The sequence below is a fragment of the Halichoerus grypus genome, chromosome 13, assembly GCF_964656455.1.
Source record: "Halichoerus grypus chromosome 13, mHalGry1.hap1.1, whole genome shotgun sequence".
NCBI lineage: Eukaryota > Metazoa > Chordata > Mammalia > Carnivora > Phocidae > Halichoerus > Halichoerus grypus.
Genome location: NC_135724.1, coordinates 49,617,929 through 49,627,318, shown reverse-complemented (window position 1 = coordinate 49,627,318; position 9,390 = coordinate 49,617,929).

Below are 9,390 nucleotides of genomic sequence, written 5' to 3'. Positions count from 1 at the left end.
CCATTAGGTTAGTTTTCACCAGCATCAATTGAAAACATATGGTGATCCAAAGCATTTTTCTGTCAATTTTTCTTTATGACTTTAGACAAGTTATGCTAATATGCCTGAGATATAAGGAGACTTGGAATATAAATTTTAAAAAAGACAACCCAAGTCCCTATTTTGTTTACATTCTTTATGACAGTTGAATAAGGTCATCATCTGAAGTATTTGAACTTTAAGACAACGAATAGTATGGATCACAGCCCCATAGAATCCATACTTCATTTTATGTTCTTGTCAACAGTAAACATCCTGAAGCACAGAATTAGTTAAAATATATCAGAGGGATTTTTTTTTTTTCTCCAAAATTCTGAGTGTTCAAGCAAGTTTTTACCTGGGTAGTTCATTACTTATTTTTTTATGAAAGCAAAAACAGCCTCACAGATTTTTCCCATATGTCTTGTAAAACCATCAAGATATATGAATAGTGCACAATTAAATTTTTTCTTCTCAGATAATGAATTTCTTTTTAAAATGTAATTTGATATACTTTGTTATAAACATTCCAAATACAAATGTATGCTTTAAAAAACCCCAAAAAACCCCCAAACCCCCTAAAGCCCCACAAGACCCCCACAAATGTATGCTTTAATAAAGTTAAATATATAAAATAAGTTAGATTGTCTTAACTCCTCCCAAAGGAATATTTATCTGCTTTATGTATATTTGTTATTTTGGAACAAAAATTTCACTATTTAATCAACATTTGGATTGTCTTTTTAATATAATTAAATAACACCGGTACTAGTAGTTACAAAGTTATCACATTTTACATAAATCTACCTCTACCATTTGAACTAACTCTTCTCTTTCTGTTAAGACCCTATTTACAAAATGAAACTTTTTAATATATTTACCACTAACTTTGCAGTATCTCCTCAGTGAGGTTACCACCAGCTTCTGAAAGGATCTTCACTTTTCTGTGATTTAATTTTCATCTGTGTCAGGGATTTAGCCTTGTTCTATAAATTTGATGACACAGTTCTTAATCCTATTACCTAACATTTTGAGATTAATGAGTATGGTTTAAAATTTGGTAGGGTTTAGAAAGAAACACTAGAGGGCGGGCTGTGCACATGATCAAGAACAATGACCTTGAGTTACTTTATTTTACATAAATTTTTTTTTTTTCATTGAAGTATAGTTGACATACAATATTACATTAGTTTTCAGGTATAAAACATAGTGATTTGACATTTATACACATTATGAAATGATCACCATGATAAGTCTAGTTACCATCCATCACCATACAAAGTAATTGTAATATTATTGACTATATTATGTATACTATAATAAATGTAAATGCAAATAATGCTGCAGTAAACATAGGGGTGCATATATTTTTTGAATTAGTCTTTTCATTTTCTTCAGATAAATACCTAGAAGTGGAATTGCTGGATCATATGGCAGTTTTTAATTTTTTGAGGAACTTCCATACTGTTTTCCACAGTGGCTACACCAATTTACATTCCCATCAACAGTGCATAAGGGTTCCTTTTTCTTCACATCCTTGCCAACACTTGTTCTTGTCTTTTTAATACTAGCCATTCTGATGGGTGTGAGGTGATATCTCGTTGTGGTTTTGATTTGCATTTCCCTGATGATTAGTGATGTTGAGCATCTTTGCATGTGTCTGTTGACCATCTGCATGTCTTCTTCGGAAAAATGTTTATTCAGGTTCTCTGCTCATTTTTTAATCAGATTGTGGGGGTTTTTGCTGTTGAGTTGTATGAGTTCTTTGCATATTTTGGATATTAACCCTTATTGAGTATATCATTTGCAAATATCTTCCTCCATCCAGTAGGTTACCTTTTAGTTTTGTTGATAGTTCCTTCATTGTACAAAAGCTTTTTAGTTTGATGTAGTCTCACTTGTTTGTTTTTGCTTGTTGCCCTTTGCCTGAGGGGACAGATCCAAAAAAATATTGTTATGACCAAAGTCTAAGAGTTTACTACCCATGTTTTCTTTTAGGAGTTTTATGGTTTCAGGTCTTACATTTAGGCTTTAATCCATTTTAAGTTTGTTTTTGTGTATGGTGTAAGGAGTTGGTCCAGTTTCATTCTTTTGCATATAACTGTCTAGTTTTTCCAACACCATTTGTTGAAGAGATTGTTTTTTCGCCATTGCATTTTCTTGCCTCCTTTGTTGTAGGTTAATTGATCATATACATGTGAGTTTATTTCTGGGCTTTGTATTCATTTCCATTCATCTATGTGTCTATTTTTATGCCAGTACCACACTGTTTTGATTACTTTAGTTTCATAGTATAGTTTGAAGTCAGGGAGTGTGATATCTCCAGCTTTGTTCTTCTTCCTCAAGATTGCTTTGGCTCTTCAGGGTCTTTGTGGTTCCATTTAGGATCATTTGTGGGATTATTTGTTCTAGTTCTGTGAAAAATGCTCTTGATATTTTTGTAGGAATTGCATTGAAACTGTAGATTGCTTTGGGTAGTATGGACATTTTAACAATATTAATTCTTTCAATCCATGAGCATGGTATATCTTTCCATTTATTTGTGTCATCTTCAGTTTCTTTCATCAGTGTCTAATAGTTTTCAGAGTACAGGTCTTTCACCTCCTTGGCTAAATTCCTATGTATTTGATTCTTTTTGATGCAGTTGTAAATGAGATTTTCTTAATTTTTCTTTCTGTTAGTTCATTATTAATGTATAGAAATGCAACAGATTGTTGTAGATTGGTTTTGTATCCTGTAACTTTACTGAATTCATTTATTAGTTCTGGTAGTTTTTGGTGCAGTCTTTAGGGTTTTCTATATATGGTATCATATCATCTTTAAATAGTGACAGTTTTATTTCTTCCTTACTAATTTGGATGACTTTTATTTCTTTTTCTTGTCTCATTGCTGTGGCCAGGACTTCCAGTGCTATGTTGAATAAAAGTGGCAAAAGTGGGGGCATCCTTGTTTTGTTCCTGATCTTAGAGGGAAAGCTTTCAGCTTTTCACCATTGAGTATGATGTTAGCTGTGGGTTTGTTATATATGGCCTTTATTATGTTAAGGTATGTTCCCTTCATACTCACTTTGTTGAGAGTTTTCATCATAAATGGATGTTAAATTTTGCCCAATGCTTTTTCTTCATCTATTGAGATGATCGTATGATTTTTATTTTTAATTTTGTTAATTTGGTGTAATATGTTGATTGATTTGCAGATATTGAACCATCCTTGCATCCTTGGAATAAATCCCACTTGATTGTTGATGTGTAATCCTTTTATTTTTTTTAATTTATTACTGAAGTTTAGTTGACATATAGTGCTATATTAGTTTCATGTGTACAACATAGTGATTTGACAAATCTATACAATACTCACTGTTCACCACGATAAGTGACGTCACCATATGTTATTACAATAGTATTGACTATAATTCCCTATGCTGTGCTTTTCATCTCCATGACTTATTTATTTTATAACAGGAAGTTTGTACCTCTTAATCCCATTCACCTATTCCTCCCATCCCCCCAGCCACCTCCCCTCTGGCAACCACTAGTTTGTTCTCTGTATTTAAGAGTCTGTTTTTTTGTTTTTTTATTTGTTTTGTTTTGTTTTTTTTTTTTTTTTAGATTCCACATGTAAGTAAAATCATATTCATTTGTCTTTCTTTGTCTGACCTATTTCATTTAGCGTAATACCCTCTAGGTCCATCCATGTTGTCACAAATTAGAAGATTTAATTCTTCTTTTATGGCTGAGTAATACCTTTTAATGTATTGTTGAATTTGGTTTGCTAATATTGTGTTGAGGAATTTTGTAACTATGTTCATCAGGGATATTGGCCTGTAATTTTCTTTTCTTTCTTTCTTTCTTTCTTTCTTCTTCTTCTTTTTTTTTTTTTTTTTGTAGTGTCTTTGTCTGGTTTTGGTATCAGGGTAATGCTGGCTTCATCAAATGAATTCGGTAGCATTCCTTCTCTTCGATTATTTAGAATAGTTTGAGAAGGATAGGTATTAACTCTTCTTTAAGTGTTTGAATTCCCCTGTGAGGCCATCTGGTCCTGGACTCGTGTTTTTAGGGTTTTTTTGACGACCAATATAATTTCATTACTAGTAGTCATTCTGTTTAGATTTTCTATTTTCTTTCTGATTCAGTCTTGGAAAATTGTATGTTTCCAGGAATTTATCCATTTCTTCTAGTTTGTTCAATTTGTTGGCATATAATTGTTTGTAGTAGTTTCTTATAATCCTTTGTATTTCTGGGATGTTGATTGTAACTTCTCCTCTTTCATTTCTGATTTTATTTATTTGGGTCCTCTTTTTTTTGTTCTGGATGAGTCTGGCCAAACTTTTATCAATTTTATCTATCTTTTCGAAGAACTAGCTCTTAGTTTCATTGTTATTTTCCATTATTTTCTGCTATTTCATTTATTGATGCGCACGGATGGATGGGGTGGTCCTTGGTGTGGCTGGCTGCAAAGCCCAGCTCTGACTATTGCAGATGCCCTGGTGAGCAGGGCCACCCCCCTCCAGGGGTGGGAGTTGCTTTGGTGGGGAAGATGTCCATTGGGTGTGGCAGGGTGGAAGTGTTTTGGGAGGGGGGGCACTGGTCCTGGCTGAGGCTATCCATGGGGTGCGGTAGGATGGGAGTCACTTTGGAGTGGGTGAATTGGGCAGGACAGGTCCACAGGGGGACACCTGGGTAGGGTGAGTGGTGGTAGTAAGGTAGATGGGGAGTATGAGAAATGTCACCCATCAGTGCCAGGGCAGCTAGGTAGAAGGAGGGTAAGGAAAATGGTGCCTGCGAGCACTTCAATCTGCAGAGAAAGTTCTTCAACTTTCTGTTCCTTTGGCACATGCCATAAAACTAGTCAATAAATCCCTTCACACATGGCTCAGGAGCTTTTCAAACTCCTCCCTCTGTGCTGGGTCTCAGAGTGAGTGTGTTTGTGCATGGGCCCTTTGAGAGTGGAGTCTCAGTTCTCCTGGAGTTAAGCCCTGCTGGTTTTCAAAGCCAGATGTTATGGAGGCTCATCTTCCCTGTGCAGGGGTCCAGAGCTGTGGTGCCCAATGTGAGGCTTGAACCCCTTGCTCCTCAGGGAGGACCTCCACATTTGTGACATTTCTCCCACGTGTGGCTGAATGTACTAGGGGTGTGGGTCCTGACTAGACCACGTCTCTGTCCCTCCTACCTGTCTTAGTGTGGCTTTTTCTTTGTCTTTATATCTTTAGGTGTGGAAAAGCTGTTCTACTAGTCTGCAGGTTTTTCTCAGAGTTGTTCTATATGTAATTGAAATTTTGGTATGTCCATGGGAGGTGGTGAGTTCAGGATCTTCCTGCTCTGTCTTCTTGATCTTCTCTCCTCTACACAAATATGTTTTTATAGGACTCATTAAAGCTTTAAACATTTTTTTTAAATTTGAAATTTATGATATGTATGTCCCTATATAGGCCAAACAAATTTCTTTGGAAATATAAGCCATAATATGAAGTAGAGTAAGTAAACTCTTAGATAAAACATTTGGAAGATTATGTGTATAGCTGTCCGGCATTTTTTGACAATATGCAAACACATTTTAAGTAGATAAATGATAAAATCTAGCATATAAATAATGCAAGAGATAGTATTTCAGGCCCACTACAATTTGATAATTGATGAGCTGAACTGAAAATTCAGCTAATGATTTGTTTAAAAACAATTTGGAGAACTCTTGGTAACCATAGCCAGTTGTAGTCTGGGTCTCTCTGGCTACTGAAATCTTAAGATCATCATGGGTCCCTTTAAAGTTTTGAGGAATTAGGGGGCCAATACTTATTATGTGCTTAGTGCTTTCTATGCGGGTCACACTGACTGTTCTGAGCTGGCCCACCTACCTTTCAAGGGCCCTTAGAAGTTGGTCCTTGTGTTTGAGCAAACTGCTGTTTGGAGTTTATCTATGCTCCCTTGGGCACGAGGATGGACAATTACAGGACACACTCAAAGTCCAACCCACACCTCATTTCAGCTGTCTTGATTATCCACTAATTCTCTGTTTTAGTTGGAAACCTCTTAACTCTGTTGGAAAACAGATCAACGCAAAGCAAAACTTGAAATATTATTACTTTAAGGAGCCTAATGTCACTTTTGAGCAGCTACAGTCCACACCTGTCAACATATGTGTTCTATCCTGAGAGGTGACTAGTTGGCCAATAGAAGAAACAAGGCTTTGGGTATTTTTCTCAGGAAGAGAAGAGTACAGTTCTGGAAACGTTAGTCATAGGAAATTATCCAGTGCTACTCTGACCCTTAGAACCCTTGCTCATTAGTTTGCTGTTGTCCAAGTTTGGGACCGTTTGAAGTCATGGCTGACATCTGCACACTCTTTTTCAACAAACCCAAATTTTGTTGAAAAAGGAAACTGTTGTTTAGGAAGTCCAGTGGCTCATCCTAGAGTGGCAGATTTTTTTCTGTAATCTATGTTCCCCCTTTAAGTGTAATTTCTGAGAACACAAGTTTATTGCTAACTAGTACTAATTACTTTTAAAATATCCTGAAGCTTCCAAAAAGTTTCTGCCTCTAATTATTTCATCTGTTTTCACAGCTGCCATTTTGTTCTTAAGATTAAGCAATATTTCATACAAACCCCTTTACTTTTATAATTATTATGTCATTATGTTTAAGATTTAAGTGGATTATAAAATATTACACATAGCTACTTGGTAACTAAGGAGCAAGGCCATCTTAGTTAAGAAAGATGGCAAGAAGATGTGTGCAATATCAACCAAGAAATAGGCTGAAGAGTCAGACAGATGGACTTCAAAATGTCAGCTACACTGTTAAGGTCAGGCTTGGACAGAGTGTCTTAGATATGTGGCCATAATGGACTTGTTACTAAGTCACCCCTGATTAGATTTGTCCATCCTGCCACTGGCATAGCCAGACAACCTCTGGCTACACTTACTGGGCAGAGCAGACGAGGAAGCCTGTGCCATTTGTGCTGTTTCCTATGTGCAGCCCAACTCCAAGATAAAATGTCAATGGTCCCCTGCAGTTGTGCAACCTGGAAGCCCTGCATGTGTCCTGTACACAAGCTGGGATTTGCTGACTTGCACAAGTAAGGTCAGAAAGAGAAGGAAAGAGGGTGAATCCCTAATGCAATCTCACAACTGATGAGATCCATGGACTAGTGGATTCTCCATGAGTCAGATAACCTACTCTTACTTGGGAGGGTGGGACGCAGGAGTGTTACCCTGGTAGAAGTCCCTCCATAGTAACATGAAGATGTTCTCCTACACACACACACACACACACACACACACACACACACACACACACACACACACACACACCCCAAGGAGAGAATGTATGAAAGAAGTAAAATAAAAGACAAAAGATCAAAAACTAAAGATCCAAATTATTTATGTAGATTATATAGGTTATAATAGTAATCAATTTCACTAGATTTCTTTCTTTCCTTCCTCCCTTCCTTCTTTCTCTCCTTCCTTCTTTCTTTCTTTATCTTTGTTCATTTAACCATTTATTTAACAAACTTAAAGGACATGATTCATATTACAAAGCTAAATTTTAGAAGTAGGTGTAAGTTCTCTTTTAAAAATTGCTCCCTTTAGGGCCCTTGGGTGGCTCAGTTGGTTGGACGTCTGCCTTCGGCTTGGGTCATGATCTGGAGTCCTGCGATCGAGTCCTGCATCGGGCTCCCTGCTCAGCAGGGAGTCTGCTTCTCCCTCTGCCCTTCACCCCCCCTCAAATAAATACATAAAGTCTTTTAAAAAATTGCTCCCTTTGTAGGCAAAGGTTGGCTAACTCACTGACAGAAAGGACCAGTGGTGTAGTATAAAGGTCACTGATTGAAGAGGTCAGTTTTCATCAAAATCTCTGCCACTGTGTGCACTCCAGACCTCTGTGTCCTCATCTAAAAATGAGAAATAATCAGAAGAAATAATCTGAATTGTTACCCCCCAGTTCTAAAGTTCTATGATTATTATTCACTTATTCTCACCAAGCTTCATCAGTTTGAGTAAATAAATGAGTTGAATCAATCTGTAAAATAAAACATTACAGCTACCTTATCTCTCTTACAGAGTTGCTGAACGTGTCCCTTTAGTTAATACAAATGAAAACGTTGTGTTGAGCCATAGAGCACATGTAACTGGAAGGTAGATGAACAGCTTCTTTAAAAAAAATTCAGACTAAACTAGAATTATTTTAGGCTCCTATAATATAGGCAGCAAAAGTAGGCACTGAACCCAGACTTCAAAATTTTTCATGAAAAAGATCAAGCTTGAATACAGTATGAAGAAATTATATCCCACTTAACCTCATTATAAAGTCAGAATTTATCTGTACAGAAAAGTACCACATAAATTTAATTATTGATCAGGATGCATATAAATACCAAATACATTCTAAAATTTCCATTACACCCAGCATAGTACTTCCCTTGTTTCTTTCCAGTGAGCTCAGCTCTTGGAATAGCATATTCAGAAAATCTGTATTGGGCACTGATTATTTCCCACATATGGAGGATGTGACAGGAAGAAAACAGAGGCTTTCTGCTGTCTGGGAGCATGTTGCATTCCAATGGGAAGGAAGAGGACAATACACAAATAAGCACATAAGCAAGAGCACATCAAAGAATGAAAGTTGTTACAAAGAAAATAAAATGGGGTAATGTGATTTTAAGTAATTGGAAAGGGGAGGGGCTACCTTAGGTAGACAGTCAAGGAAACTTTTAAACCAGTGCTTCTTAAACTCTACCATGCAAATGAACCACATGGGATCTTGTTAAAATGCAGATTCTGATTCAATAGGTCTAGGTGGGGCCTGGGATTCTGCATTTCCAGTAAGATCCCATGTGATACCTGTGGGTCCTAGTCCACACTTGGAGAAGCAAGGATCTTAAGTATTTTTCCCCGATAGCATTCCCATACTTAAATCCCTTCAGTTAATTCTCATTGACCACAGAGTAAAGTTCAGTCAGAGCATGTAGCTCCTTGCTCAAAAGTTTCCAATGGGGCGCCTGGGTGGCTCAGATGGTTAAGCGTCTGCCTTCGGCTCAGGTCATGATCCCAGGGTCCTGGGATCGAATCCCACATCGGGCTCCCTGCTCAGTGGGGAGCCTGCTTCTCCCTCTGCCTATCTCTCTCTGTCTCTTATGAATAAATAAATAAAATCTTTAAAAAAAAAAAAAGTTTCCAATGGCTCCCCATTTTCCTCAGAGCAAAATCGAAAGGATTTACAACGGCTTCCAGGACTCTTCAAGACCTTCTCCATTCTGAAACTATCTGATCTCATCTCCCATTACTCTCTTCTTTTCCATATCAGCTCTAGCTTCCCTGGCCTTATTGATGTTTCTGGAGTATGTTAAGCATGATCTTGCTGTGGGGCCTTTGCATGG